The sequence below is a fragment of the Schistocerca piceifrons genome, chromosome 1, assembly GCF_021461385.2.
Source record: "Schistocerca piceifrons isolate TAMUIC-IGC-003096 chromosome 1, iqSchPice1.1, whole genome shotgun sequence".
In the NCBI taxonomy this organism is placed as follows: Eukaryota; Metazoa; Arthropoda; class Insecta; order Orthoptera; family Acrididae; genus Schistocerca; species Schistocerca piceifrons.
Window position 1 is genome coordinate 1,074,160,185 of NC_060138.1, and position 15,593 is coordinate 1,074,175,777.

The following is a 15,593-nucleotide window of genomic DNA, read 5'->3' on the forward strand; positions in this document are numbered from 1 at the left end:
CTACAAACAGCATAGTGAACGCATAATTGTGGCCAAGATAGACACAAAGCCCATGCCTACTACAGCAGTACAAGTTTATATGCCAACTAACTCTGCAGATGATGAAGAAATTGATGAAATGTATGACGAGATAAAAGAAATTATTCAGGTAGTGAAGGGAGACGAAAATTTAATAGTCATGGGTGACTGGAATTCGTCAGTAGGAAAAGGGAGAGAAGGAAACATAGTAGCTGAATATGGATTGGGACGAAGAAATGAAAGAGGAAGCCGCCTTGTAGAATTTTGCACAGAGCATAACTTAATCATAGCTAACACTTGGTTCAAGAATCATGAAAGAAGGTTGTATACCTGGAAGAATCCTGGAGATACTAAAAGGTATCAGATAGATTACATAATGGTAAGACAGAGATTTAGGAACCAGGTTTTAAATTGTAAGACATTTCCAGGGGCAGATGTGGATTCTGACCACAATCTATTGGTTATGAACTGCAGATTGAAACTGAAGAAACTGCAAAAAGGCGGGAATTTAAGGAGATGGGACCTGGATAAATTGAAAGAACCAGAGGTTGTAGAGAGTTTCAGAGAGAGCATAAGGGAACAATTGACAGGAGGGGGGGAAAGAAATACCGTAGAAGAAGAATGGGTAGCTCTGAGGGATGAAGTAGTGAAGGCAGCAGAGGATCAAGTAGGTAAAAAGACGAGGGCTAATAGAAATCCTTGGGTAACAGAAGAAATATTGAATTTAATTGATGAAAGGAGAAAATATAAAAATGCAGTAAATGAAGCAGGCAAAAAGGAATACAAACGTCTCAAAAATGAGATCGACAGGAAGTGCAAAATAGCTAAGCAGGGATGGCTAGAAGACAAATGTAAGGATGTAGAGACTTGTCTCACTAGGGGTAAGATAGATACTGCCCACAGGAAAATTAAAGAGACCTTTGGAGAGAAGAGAACCACTTGTATGAATATCAAGAGCTCAGATGGCAACCCAGTTATAAGCAAAGAAGGGAAGGCAGAACGGTGGAAGGAGTATATAGAGGGTTTATACGAGGGCGATGTACTTGAGGACAATATTATGGAAATGGAAGAGGATGTAGATGAAGATGAAATGGGAGATAAGATACTGCGTGAAGAGTTCGACAGAGCACTGAAAGACCTGAGTCGAAACAAGGCCCCGGGAGTAGACAACATTCCATTAGAACTACTGATGTCCTTGGGAGAGCCAGTCATGACGAAACTCTACCATCTGGTGAGCAAGATGTATGAGACAGGCGAAATACCCACAGACTTCAAGAAGAATATAATAATTCCAATCCCAAAGAAAGCAGGTGTTGACAGATGTGAAAATTACCGAACTATCAGTTTAATAAGTCACAGCAGCAAAATACTAACACGAATTCTTTACAGACGAATGGAAAAACTGGTAGAAGCGGACCTCGGGGAAGATCAGTTTGGATTCCGTAGAAATGTTGGAACACGTGAGGCAATACTAACCTTACGACTTATCTTAGAAGAAAGATTAAGAAAAGGCAAACCTACGTTTCTAGCATTTGTAGACTTAGAGAAAGCTTCTGACAACGTTAACTGGAATACTCTCTTTCAAATTCTGAAGGTGGCAGGGGTAAAATACAGGGAGCGAAAGGCTGTTTACAATTTGTACAGAAACCAGATGGCAGTTATAAGAGTCGAGGGGCATGAAAGGGAAGCAGTGGTTGGGAAAGGAGTGAGACAGTGTTGTAGCCTCTCCCCGATGTTATTCAATCTGTATATTGAGCAAGCAGTAAAGGAAGCAAAAGAAAAATTCGGAGTAGGTATTAAAATTCATGGTGAAGAAGTAAAAACGTTGAGGTTCGCCGATGACATTGTAATTCTGTCAGAGACAGCAAAGGACTTGGAAGAGCAGTTGAACGGAATGGACAGTGTCTTGAAAGGAGGATATAAGATGAACATCAACAAAAACAAAACGAGGATAATGGAATGTAGTCAAATTAAATCGGGTGATGCTGAGGGGATTAGATTAGGAAATGAGACACTTAAAGTAGAAGAGGAGGTTTGCTATTTAGGGAGTAAAATAACTGATGATGGTCGAAGTAGAGAGGATATAAAATGTAGACTGGCAATGGCAAGGAAATCGTTTCTGAAGAAGAGAAATTTGTTATCATCGAGTATAGATTTAAATGTCAGGAAGTCGTTTCTGAAAGTATTTGTATGGAGTGTAGCCATGTATGGAAGTGAAACATGGACGATAACCAGTTTGGACAAGAAGAGAATAGAAGCTTTCGAAATGTGGTGCTACAGAAGAATGCTGAAGATAAGGTGGGTAGATCACGTAACTAATGAGGAGGTATTGAATAGGATTGGAGAGAAGAGAAGTTTGTGGCACAACTTGACTAGAAGAAGGAATCGGTTGGTAGGACATGTTTTGAGGCATCACGGGATCACAAATTTAGCATTGGAGGGCAGCGTGGAGGGTAAAAATCGTAGAGGGAGACCAAGAGATGAATACACTAAGCAGATTCAGAAGGATGTAGGTTGCAGTAGGTACTGGGAGATGAAGAAGCTTGCACAGGATAGAGTAGCATGGAGAGCTGCATCAAACCAGTCTCAGGACTGAAGACCGCAACAACAACAACAACAACATCACAGTACGATAGTTTCATACCATAAATTTCACTCTACATTAAAAAATGCAGTGTCACTTCCTCATCTGCAAATTACAAGAATCACATCACAAGGTGTTTATTGAACAGCTGCACTGAATAGTTAGAAACACCTGACTGACTTTCGAAAAGTAGGAGAGTTATCATATCGACGCATTCGATAGTTTGAAATACATAATAAATTAACTGGATAGTTTTATATATATATATATATATATATATATATATATATATATATATATATATATGGCAACGGCCTTGCCGCAGTGGATACACCGGTTCCCGTGCGATCACCGAAGTTAAGCGCTGTCGAGCGTGGCCGGCACTTGGATGGGTGACCATCCAGCCGCCATGTGCTGTTGCCATTTTTCGGGGTGCACTCAGCCTCGTGATGCCAATTGAGGAGCTACTCGACCGAATAGTAGCGGCTCCGGTCAAAGAAAACCATCATAACGACCGGGAGAGCGGTGTGCTGACCACACGCCCCTCCTATCCGCATCCTCACCTGAGGATGACACGGCGGTCGGATGGTCCCGATGGGCCACTTGTGGCCTGAAGACGGAGTGCTATATATATATATATATATATATATATATATACGGAATTATTCAACGCTCATATAGAAAAATACACGTGACTATGTATAAGTGATATATCTGAAACGCCATAAGCCGTAAATCTCTTTAAAAATGAGTACTTACCATATGGATCAGTTGAGATGTTATATAGCAATATGTTACAGGTAACAATTAACGAATATTCAGTTTTTTAAATGTATTTGATAGAATAAGCGGATAGCTAAGTAGCCACCTATTCCTAAAACCCAGTAAAATTATGCAGAAAACGAAAGTACAATATGTCGAGGAAATGTGTAAATATATTTAATATGTCGAGTGTATGATTTTGGTAAATGGATATATGAATAGCGCTATTATTTCCACAAAATTTCAATACGTCTGATATACTGATTTATTGTTATCGTTTCTACTCCTGAAAGTTCACGTTGAAGTCTCTCAGGATATCTTCCTGAATGTACTGTAAAACATTCCGTGGGCATATCCATGCGTACGACTGTTAGCTTCTTTTTAGCCCGTTAGGTTATTTAAAAACAGCTTTCGAAGCTGTTATGTAATGCTCTCTTTTTCCCATGCTAAAAGACACTGACCTGAAAGCGTTCTTTCATTATGGTGAGTTACAGTTTCTGCAGTACCTGCAGGTCTGGTCAAAGTGTGCATTTGTTGCGTGTATCTTTGCAAAACACCTTTATTATGCAGAAACGCTGCATTCTTGTAGCTAGCCGAAACAAGGGCTACGTGCGCTGCTGTACCATCGTACCATCTGATCAGACAATGACTCTTCCAGGCTCTCCTGTGCGGCTTTTACTGTTCAGATCCAAGCTCTAGATGGCTCCTGGCAGCCAGATCCTTGTGTTAAGAGTCACTTGGTGTCATATTTGTTTCATTCCTTATAGTATGGCATGCTGTTTGAGAATTTTACAAACTGAATTTCTTAAGCACTATTGCCCTTTTAACTCTCTGCCTCTAAACTGTATGGTTTCATAATTGTTGTCGGTTCTCACTGACATCGTCCTTGGATATTTCTGATGCACCTGTAACATATTTGTTTTGTTGTCGAAGTGCAAGCCTATCTCTTCTAATGAATGTGAGACACATGAAAAGACTTAGACTGTCCAGTCACGTTAATGTGACCACTTGTCAAGAGCCCAAATAACCGCCTTTTGCAGCGTCGACCGATGCGAGGCGCGCAGGAACAGTGTCACTGAGATTTTGGTAGATACCGACGGGGTTATGGTGTCATACGTGCTCCACGAGACTCAGAGGGCCATAGACACGGGTTCCCAGGTAGATGCCCTGTTTCTAGACTTCCGCAAGACGTTTGATACGGTTCCCCACAGTCGTTTAATGAACCAAGTAAGAGCATATGGACTATCAGACCAATTGTGTAATTGGATTGAAAAGCTCCTAGATAACAGAACGCAGCATGTCATTCTCAATGGAGAGAAGTCTTCTGAAGTAAGAGTGATTTCAGGTGTGCCGCAGGGGAGTGTCTTAGGTCCGTTGCTGTTTACAATATACATAAATGACCCTGTGGATAACATCGGAAGTTCACTGGGGCTTTTTTCGGATGATGCTGTAGTATGTCGAGAGGTTGTAACAGTGGAAAATTGTACTGAAATGCAGGACGAGGTGCAACGAATTGACGCAATCTCAATGTAGACAAGTGTAAGGTGCTGCGAATACATAGAAAGAAAATCCTTTATCATGTAGCTACAATATAGCAGGTCAGCAACTGGGAGCAGTTAATTCCATAAATTATCTGGGAGCAGGCATTAGTAGTGATTTAAAATGGAATGACCATTCAGTGGAACAATCCTAAGGAAATGCAGTCCGCATACAAAGGAAGTAGGTTACAGCACACTTATTCGCCCACTGTTTGAATACTGCTCACCGGTGTGGGATCCGTACCAGACAGGGTTGATAGAAGAGAGAGAGAAGATCCAACGGAGAGCTGCGAACTTCGTTAAAGGATCATTCAGTAACCGCGAAAGCATTACGGAGATGATAGATGAACTCCAGTGGAAGACTCTGCAAGAGAGACGCTCAGTAGCTCGGTACGGGCTTTTGTTGAAGTTTCGAGAACATTCCTTCACCGAGGAGCCAAGCAGTGTATTGCTCCCTCCTAGGTATATCTCGTGAAGAGACCATGAGGATAAAATCAGAGAGATTAGAGCCCACACAGAGGCATACTGACAATCTTTCTTTCCACGAACAATACGAGACTGGAATAGAAGGGAGAACCGATGGAGGTACTCAAGATACCCTCCGCCACATACCGTCACGTGGCTTGCGGAGTATGGATGTAGACGTAGATGTAGGTTTATCGGCTGAAGATCCATGGCACGAAAGGTCCGATCGAAGTAGTCCCACAGACTCGCGATTGGGTTTAAATCCGTGGAGTTTGGTGACCATAGCAGTGCTCTAAAGTCATCGTGGTGCTCTTTGAACCACACACAAACACTTTCAGCTGTGTGACAAATTGCATTGTTCTGCTAGCAGATGTCATTGTGCCGACGAAAAACAAACTTCTTGTAGGGGTGGATATCGTCCCCAAGGATAGATTCACACTTGTGTTGAATTGCTGTGCCTTCCAGAATGATGAGATCTCCCAGGGAATGCCACGAAAAGATTTTCCAGATCACAACGATCCGCCGGCCGCTGTGGCCGAGCGGTTCTAGGCACTTCAGTCTGGAACCGCGCTGCTGCTACGGTCGCAGGTTCGAATCCTGCCTCGGGCATGGATGTGTGTGACGTCCTTAGGTTAGTTAGGTTTAAGTAGTTCTAAGTCTAAGTGACTGATGACCTCAGATGTTAAGTCCCATAGTACTTAGAGCCATATTGAGCCATAACGCTCCCTCCTGGTTGGATGGTGTTTGCTTTCAGATGCTTCACGCCGTACACGCCAACGGCTATCTTTGCGATGGAGCATAAAACGCGATCCATCTTGAAAAGGCCACGAGTCACTAGTCAGTGGACGGCCAGTTGCTGCACTGGAGTGCAAATTCCAGCCTTAGCCGCCCACGAATAGCAGTCAGTATGGGTCACAGACAGGCGCATTTTGCTGAGGCCGATACGCAGCAACGTTCGCTGAACGGTCGTTGAGGACTGTTAGTCTCCCCTTGGTTCATGTGGAGTTGCTCTTTGCTCGTTTATTCGGCCTTACCTCCTCCGCAATCATCGTTCATGCAAGTCATCTATGGCCCGTGGTGCGCCACAGTTGCCTCAGCGCCATTATGCTTTGCCCCGTATACTTAACCACAGCGGCACGCGCAGAGTTTACAAACTTAGCTGTTTCGGAAATGCTTCCACCCTAGGCCCGGCAGGCAATGATGACGTTCTTTTGACGTCAGATAAATTGCTCCGTTTCCGCATTAAGACAACGGCTGCAGTCCGCTTTATATCCCTTTCCACTCTGGCCCGCACAATCGTGCGGGTTCGATTATAAATTTTTCGTGTTTCAGCTACATCACGTTTCTGCGTCACTCCAGACTGCAGCGATGGCGCGAGCTCCCAGCTTCCGTTTGGCAGCTGTTTTATTTCATGCTGCGACCACCAGAGTGCAACAGACCATTTAAAACTTCAATGACAAGACAAAGCCATGCGTTACCGAGATAAATGCATTCTGTTTTCCTACATTTCATTAGTTTAAGGAAATTCCTGCATCATTTTAGACTGAGAATCTTTCACTTAAGTTGTGTAAGAAGTCTAGACACTTTCATGAAATGCTACTTGCGTTTTATACATGTCTGAATTTTGAGTAGCACGATAATGCTGGTGACTTCTCGAATAAACTATCACTATGCGAATTTTTTCAGTATTTTCACCTGATTCTACACGTAATAACGTACGGTAATTGGTACATATCAGATAACGTCCTCTGCTAGTGCTGCCGTCTGCCGCCTGTGAATAGTTATTATACGTTGATGTCGAACATAGGCAGTGACTGGACCGTGTGTTATATGAAGGCTAACTCGGCTGGAAGCCAGCGGGCAGTCAGAATCGGTAGACGGTCCCACCCCAGGAGAGATAGATGGTAATGAAAGCGTTGTAACAGTGATGTAAGTAAATACTGCGTCGTGCTGGAGCTTCCAGAGAGAGCAGTGAATCACCTACTCGGCATGGCGCCAAGCACATAACTTTCACGATATATATTTACTGTTTAAATGCTTGTACAGCGTTCTAACACTGCTGAAGACCTCGTCCACAGTGAAAGCTTTATAACTATAATTTCAATCAGTCTAATAAATTTCAGTGAATGTTGTAAATCATTGGCGTGCTGAATAGACCGATCGCCTTGAGCGGGCAGGAGCGAGACAGCATAGCTCCCTAGTCAGCTTAGAACGAACTTCTAGGCAGACGCCATGATGTTACTACGATCGACTATTTCATTTCAATAAAAGTGAGCTAAAGTTTCAAACCAGCCTCTGGGAACATTGGTGGACGATCTCGTACTGCCATCAAATTCGTATGGAGCCCGGGAAAATTGTTAGGTCTCTTCATTGCATATTGGTCAATGTAGCCCTCCACATGAAACGATTCACAAAGAACAACTTGTGCTGTTAGCATGTCTGACATACTAATGTGTCACGGCAGAAACATTCCATATCTCGTCCTAATTATTTAATTAATCAGTTACTTAGGAAGGGGCAGGAAGAGCTACAAAGTGTGCATGTGTTGTGGCTACACGTGAATTGCATTTCATTGCTTCATGACAGTTTTTGCCATTGTGGAATACAGATACTGAAATCATCTCAAAACTGCCGCTACTGCTCACGTGTGGCATGCATATATTGCCCTCGCCGTTCTAAAACTCTAGGTTAAAAAGAAGTGCTGAACGTGCATTACGTATGCTGGAGAGAACGAAAAAGTTTTTGAGTCCCTGTGACCTATTGTCAACTGTCTTTTAGAATCAATTCTGATTACTAACTTTTCTTCATATATGTACTCTTCAATATGTTTTGTAGCATTATTAATCATTCCATCTCCTTTTCCATTCACGAATGGAAGGAGGAAAAGTGGAGTTGGTGTGAGCCTCCATATGCGTCGTATTATTGTCTTATGTCATTCTGTCATACGTATGTCAAGTAGAAACAGTCTAACGCGCTATCTCAAATATCGGTTCTCTCAAGTGAGCCAACCTGTTTTAACAACGCCATCTTCCTTCCGAAAACTTCAGAGTCTTCGCTGAATACCTCTATCAGGCTTTCGACTGGGGTGTAAAACATGTCAACAAGCTAGAGCCGTGTCTTTCGTGCCTCTCATTATGTGGCTCATAAGGATCTCTAGAAAAGACCACAGTAGAATTTTGTATGTAGTTTCCCTAACAAATGCACAAAGTACACTTTTTCAAAGTTCTTTAACGTCTCCCCATTCGCCATGCTCCTTACTAATTTAGTGTGTTCCTTGCATTTCAGTTCGTAGTGTTAAACCCAAATTTTTAAACACCATGTTTGACCCGTGATTTTTACCATTCTGATACTTATACTGCCACGATCTTTCGTAAACCTAAGATAAAGGGAAACTGTGTTTACTAATCTAGTAATATTTTCACTAAAGTGTGCATAAGATTTAGTTTCTTTTACTCAAGGGAACGAGGGTTTATATCGATGTGATACGAGACACAAGGAAATACTAGAATGAAATAAATTCCCATTCCTTGTTTCTTCTTATTATGCTATCAGTTTCTGGGAGTTTTACAAAAATCTGTCATGATTTCTTCCAGCATTTTCACGTATACTGTTTTTACATATACCTGTTTTTTCCTGTTGAAGAGAGAAATATAAATGTTTGTAACGATCGTTTTGTGTGATCTCCAGAGTAGTAGCTGTAAGTAAGTAACGATGATTTAAGTGTTTCTCAAAATATATGTATATGAAATTCACACCACGACGCCACACTTAATACACAATGTCAGACACTGCAATAAATGCTGTACACATACATCCTTTTCTAATACAGATATTGTAGTGCTACCGTACGGAAGGACGTCCAGGAAGAGTGATAGATTGTTTTTCCACTGTGTTAATGAATAAAATGTCTCGTAATGGATTTCAATATTTACCTGGATAAGATGACCCTGGAGACTTCTAACGCTTGTTATGAACGTCAAAGGGATGAACAGGAGAGAAGTGAGATTTAATGACGCTGACGAATCAAGTGCATCCATCCAGGCTAGAGGGAGCGATGGTTTGCTACAAAACAATAGTTGTAAAAGCTTACAGTCCTATAAGTCTGTGTCCCGATCAGAGTGTGCGAAATGCGTTATGACACTGACGAACAAAGTATATTAAATAAATCCTTTCTGACAAACATTTTCCCTCTGTTGCTAATGGAGATCTCCGGACGAAATAATACCGTGTAATAAACAATTGAACAGACAGCGTGAGAGAAACAGCCTGGCCAACCGGAATGAGTCACGCCCCAATTTGATATTCACTAAACACTGGTGAAAACAGAGGTAAGTGGCGTCTGGACAACTGTACGTACATTCTGTTATAGAGTCTGTTACGATGATCCTTGTGTAATACTTCTGTTGCTGTCTTGGAGTATTTTTGTTATGCAGGGTCGAGTGACACAGCGTTAAAGATTGAAATGTGGTTGCCGACACAGAAAATTCAGTGAAAATTGTTGATGTTCGTGAGTATCCATCATCCACAGCTACAGCTCTCAAGATGATGCAAGGCAGCTTGCCACCTTGGTTACTCCGCCAACCTGCGACTAGTTGCTGCAACAGCCACCAGCGATGAACGCACTGTACCAGGCGTCAAGAAACTGGCAAACCACGCTCCACATTTAACGGTCAAAACTGAAAAGAGCTAATTTACGTATATGAATTGTTCTTCAGGAATTTAATTGACATGAGTATTATATTCAACCTAACCATTACAATACTGGTTTCCTTATCAATTAGTAAATGTTCTGTACTGGTATATTGGCCTCAGAAAGAGATGTTATCTAAAATAAAAATTTAAAACATGTGAAATACTAATAGAGTAAATAAAATCAATGTGCTCTTAGAGGTTTATGTGGTGTATATGTATCTCCATACATGGCAGATAACTTTCGCAGTCCCTTGTTTGTAATAAGAATTGATGTTTCTGTCATCGTTTGCTCGTTGTTAACAAAGTAAGAATCAGTGTTAGACCTGACATATATCATTCATTCTAAGAACCTTCAACATCGCAGCGCGTCAGGAATCGTTGGTTAATATATTAAAAAACTAAAAACCCGCCTCGATTGCGAAAAAAGCACCTAGTGTTAAGTGTTTCGGCGTAGATAACTACACCTTCTTCAGAACAACAATAAAACCCACAAGTGCCTAAGAAGACCTTTGTCAATGATTAAAATAACACCATAACTATACATTTATAAACGAAAAAGAAAAGGAAAACACAAACAGTACATATGTACAAACTCAAAACCATTACTTAACTTAATGGTGTACGCTCCACCTCACACCGGCCTATGTTCGATGGGCCATGACCCACCATAAACTCCAGTTTCTTAGGCACTTGTGGGTTTTATTGTTGTTTTGAAGAAGGTGTAGTTATCTACGCCGAAACCTGGGTTAACACTTAACATTAGGTGCTTTTTTCGCAATCGAGGCGGGTTTTTAGTTTTTTAATAATTCATTCTATCATAATAAATTAATTGAAAAGGATGTTATTGTTATATTTATAATGTCACAGTGTGAAAGGGATATTAAAAAATTATTTCAGGGATTAAGTTAAATATCAAGGACTATAACATACAAATGAAACTTGCGGCGTATGTTTGACATTCTAAGTATTCGCTAAATCTAAAGGAAAAAAGGAAAAGAATAAAAGAAGAAAAATACGACGCACCATGAAAGAATTATCCAAATGGGATGCAAATCGGCAGAAGTGACGTACACGTACAAAGAAACAAATGATAACAATTTCAGAAAAAAATTATGATTTATTCAAGTGAAAGAGGTTCACAAATTTAGCAAGTCAGTAACGCGATGGTCTACATCTGACCCTTATGCAAGCAGTTATTCGGTTCAGCATTGATTGGTAGAATCCTCCTGAGGGATATCTTGCCAAATTCAGTCCAGATGGCGCGTTAGATCGTCAGAATCCCGAGCAGGTTACAGCGCCCTGTCCATAATATTCCAACGTTCTCAGCGACCTTGCAGGCCAAAGTAGTGTCTGGCAAGCAAGAAGACAAGCAGTACAAATTGTCGTCGTGTGAGGGCGGGCATTACGGAATTAGCTTGCTAAAATGTAATGCGTCTTTTTATTTTTTTTATTTTTAGTGTCCTTCAATAAGTAGTTATTCGAACACATAAACTGAGAAACAATAAGAATTTATAAAAATATTTAAATTTTGTAAATACCGTTAGGAATACATTCAACTGTAGAGATAAAATGAGTGCATGGCAGTTTTAGGGCAAGATGATGATGTTCCCTGGATGTGAAATATAATTATACACCTTTTCCAATATTTGCAACACGACTAAAAGGTTTTAATAAAATACATAACGCTGATATTATAAAGGTAGAAAGAAAGCGGTTGCATGCTGTAAAATTTTCTACATTTGCGTCCACATACTTATTCCAGGCGAGACCACTGTATGGCATCAGTGATATTACATCATCTTACTGTTGCGTTCTAGAATGTTTTGAGTGTAAAACATCTGCCATTACACCACAGTGCAACTAATGTAGCACAGTTTCAACCAGACTCTTTTTAGTATGACAAATAAATTATTTTAAAACTCTAACTGAACTGAATTTATGGCAAGCAGTTTCTGCTGATATAACCTCTGGACAATGTTCGTTAAAATGGCACCACAATTTTCGATCAATTTCTATTCGCGGTTGTACAAACAGATTGGCACGGTCTGCCTATAATTGCTTGAAATTCTATGCTCTATACACAGCTGTGGCACTTAGAGACCTGCTGTATTATAAGTCTAGGAGATTAAGCACTAAATGAGAACACGTGGAGGATATCGTTTAGCTGTAAGTACTGTCAAAATTCTTTTAGGAGTTAAAACTGTTCTCTACATCCACTAGGAATGTTTGAAACGAAATATGGCTCTATTGGTCAGTTATGTAGCACCCGGAAAGCACCATCTGTAACAGAGCGGGATTGTGGTACGTCTGCATCGCATGGTCACATGTTGTAAGGGCATGCATCTAGATATTTTAGTAGAGCTGCAGAACGCAAGTCAGGACAAAAACAAAGAAAATCTAAGGCGACGAAGTATCGTTGTACATGTCCGTCTGCGTTACCACAGTCGTTGTTTTTTAACCACAACCATAGAGATACGCAAACAGACCGCAAAGGCGTGTTAACACTTGTAGACTCAGGCATTGAGACGGCCTACAGACAACAGTCAGTTACATAATTTCTTCATTGCCTGTAGTGTATCGTCTTTATATGATCATACCGTTGACACAAATGTTACTATGGAATGCCAGGGTAGATATTTTTATTAACACTGTGGAATGTTTCTTGTATAACTCGTGGTTTTCGTTATGATAAAATTTCATGAGACTTGCAAAATGTAAGTAAGAGTAATATGTTCACATTTAGGGGCCTGGAGCGGCCAGTCGTCTCCTTCAATGATCCACATGGCAGCATTTGTGACTCTTAAAACAAAGAGCATGCGATTACTACAAGCGAAAACAAATACAAACAATGAAATGCTCTTGAAAAAGGAAACACATACGTACCATTTTATATAGCTGTAAAAGCAACAGCATATTACTGATAGGGAAAGATAAACCAAATAAACAGGTAATATCTCTTATAATAAGGAAACACCATATTTTTTTCCTTATCTGAAACAATGTATTAATAATTTATTATTTGTAGCTTCTTCTTTTGATGAAACTTAACAACATACATATCGTACGTTTCGCAGGTTGTCATTCCAATGGAACATTTGTCCTCTCGACATGGTAGAGCCAGGTACAAATCAGAACTGTATGAACTACCATATTGTATGAATTTGTATGCCTCTTTACCGTCGTTATGTGAACAGACAGCCAGGGCGTGTAGCACTTGAGTACTGTCAGGCATTGAGAAGGCCTATATATAGCAGACTCAGGTGCACAATTTCTTCACTGTGTGTAGTGTATTGTGCTTACATAACTATTTTATGGCTGGGGCGCATTAAGGAGGATACAGATGAGAGAGGGTAGGAGGGGTCTCGAGTGCCCCCGACCAACATCACAACACGTCTTTCATGTCGCTTTAACACTGTAATAAACCCACTGCAAGATATCTAGGTTTAGTTATCATTTACCATAGCATTGTACTACAAAACTTGATTATGTTTTTTTATCTTCAGTTTAATCTTCCGAATCACTAGAGGTATTAGGCACGACATTTTAAGTAATTCGAAATGTAGTCTGAAGTGTAGGTCAAATTGCACTCTTAGAAAACTTCAGGTTTTACCGAATCGATGACTTCATACACAACTGTCCGCCCCCGGTAGCTGAGTGGTCAGCGCAACAGTGTCAATCCGAAGGGCCCGGGTTCGATTCCCGACTGGGTCGGAGATTTTCTCCGCCCAGGGACTGGATGTTGTTATCCTAATCGTCATCATCATTATTTCATCCCCATCGACGCGCAAGTCGCTGAAGTGGCGTCAAATCGAAAGACTTACACCCGGCGAACGGTCTACCCGACGGGAGGCCCTAGTCACACGACATATATTCATACACAAGTGATTCGGGTTGTACTTAACAATGAGAATGTAAAATGTTGTGCTGAATAATTCAGTGCTGGAAGGGGAGAAACCCTTAATGACGTGGCAGAGAGAACAAAGGTAGTCCCACAGGGGTCAACTATAGGATCACTCCTATTCCTTATATAACTGACTCAGCTTCAACTTAACATGCAACAAGCAAAACTGGTACGTTATTCAGACGATGCTACTCTTATAATAAATCTCACTAGAGAGAAAGTCACAGAAGAGGTTGTTAATGATGTTTCTCAAAGAATTATTAAGTCGTTCTCCGGAAATAAACTGAAAACGCTGTATTCAGTTCTGTACAACAAATGTAGTCATACCAACAATTGAAGTAGCTCATGAAGAGGAGTCAGTAAATAGGATATATACGTGAATCACCTTCCTCTTAACATTCAACAGGCAAAATCGGTACTTTCTCCAGACGGTGCTACTGTTATAATAAATCCCGTTAGACAGAAAGCCCCAGAAGACATTGTTAATCATGATTTTCAAAGAAATATTAAGGCGTTCTTTGAAAACGGACTGAAAACACACTGTATTCAGTTCTGTACAACAAGAAGAGTGTTTCTAACATAGGAGGTTGCACGTGAAAAACATCAGTAAATAGGATATAAAGAGTGGGCCATTGTTCATGACTGGGCCAAATATCTCACGAAATAAGCGTCAAACGAAAAACTTACAAAGAGCGAAACTTGTCTAGCTTGAAGTGGGAAACCAGATGATGCTATGGTTGGCCAGCTAGATGTCGCAGCTATATTTCAAACGGATATCAATTGCGTTTTTTAAATAGGAACCCACATTTTTATTACATATTCGCGTAGTACGAAAAAGAAATATGAATGTTTTAGTTGGACCACTTTTTTCGCTTTGTGACAGATGGCGCTGTAATAGTCACAAACATATGGCTCACAATTTTAGACGAACAGTTGATAACAGGTAGGTTTCTTAAATTAAAACACAGAACGTAGGTACGTTTGAACATTTTATTTCGGTTGTTCCAATGTGATACATGTACCTTTGTGAACTTATCATTTCTGAGAACGCATGCTGTTACAGCGTGATTACCTGTAAATACATTAATGCGATAAATGCTCAAAATGATGTCCGTCAACCTCAATGCATTTGGAAATATGTGTAACGACATTCCTCGCAACAGTGAGTAGTTCGCCTTCCGTAATGTTCGCACATGCATTGACAATGCGCTGACGCATGTCGTCAGGCGGTTTTGGTGGATCACGATAGCAAAATCCTTCAACTTTCCCCACAGAAAGAAATCCGGGGACGTCAGATCCGGTGAACGTGCGGGCCATGGTATGGTGCTTCGACGACCAATCCACCTGTCATGAAATATGCTATTCTATACCGCTTCAACCGCACGCGGGCTATGTGCCGGACATCCATTATGTTGGAAGTACATCGCCATTCTGTCATGCAGTGAAACATCTTGTAGTAACATCGGTAGAACATTACGTAGGAAATCAGCATACATTGCACCATTTAGATTGCCATCGATAAATTGGGAGCCAATTATCCTTCCTCCCATAATGTCGCACCATACATTAACCCGCCAAGGTCGCTGATGTTCCACTTGTCGCAGCCATCGTGGATTTTCCGCTGCCCAGTAGC

General features: G+C 40.9%; 1 long non-coding RNA gene and 1 pseudogene across 1 annotated transcript in view; one reads left to right on the forward strand and one right to left on the reverse strand.

The window, feature by feature from the left end:
- Positions 1-2,908: 2,908 nt before the first annotated feature.
- On the forward strand, positions 2,909-3,025 carry LOC124723960 (annotated as a pseudogene).
- Positions 3,026-11,223: 8,198 nt separating this feature from the next.
- LOC124767937 overlaps positions 11,224-15,593 on the reverse strand; it is a 28,780-nt gene continuing 24,410 nt past the window's right edge. The window contains exon 4 of the long non-coding RNA XR_007012973.1: positions 11,224-12,858. This is a non-coding gene — a long non-coding RNA (uncharacterized LOC124767937). The remainder of the gene's footprint in view (positions 12,859-15,593) is intronic.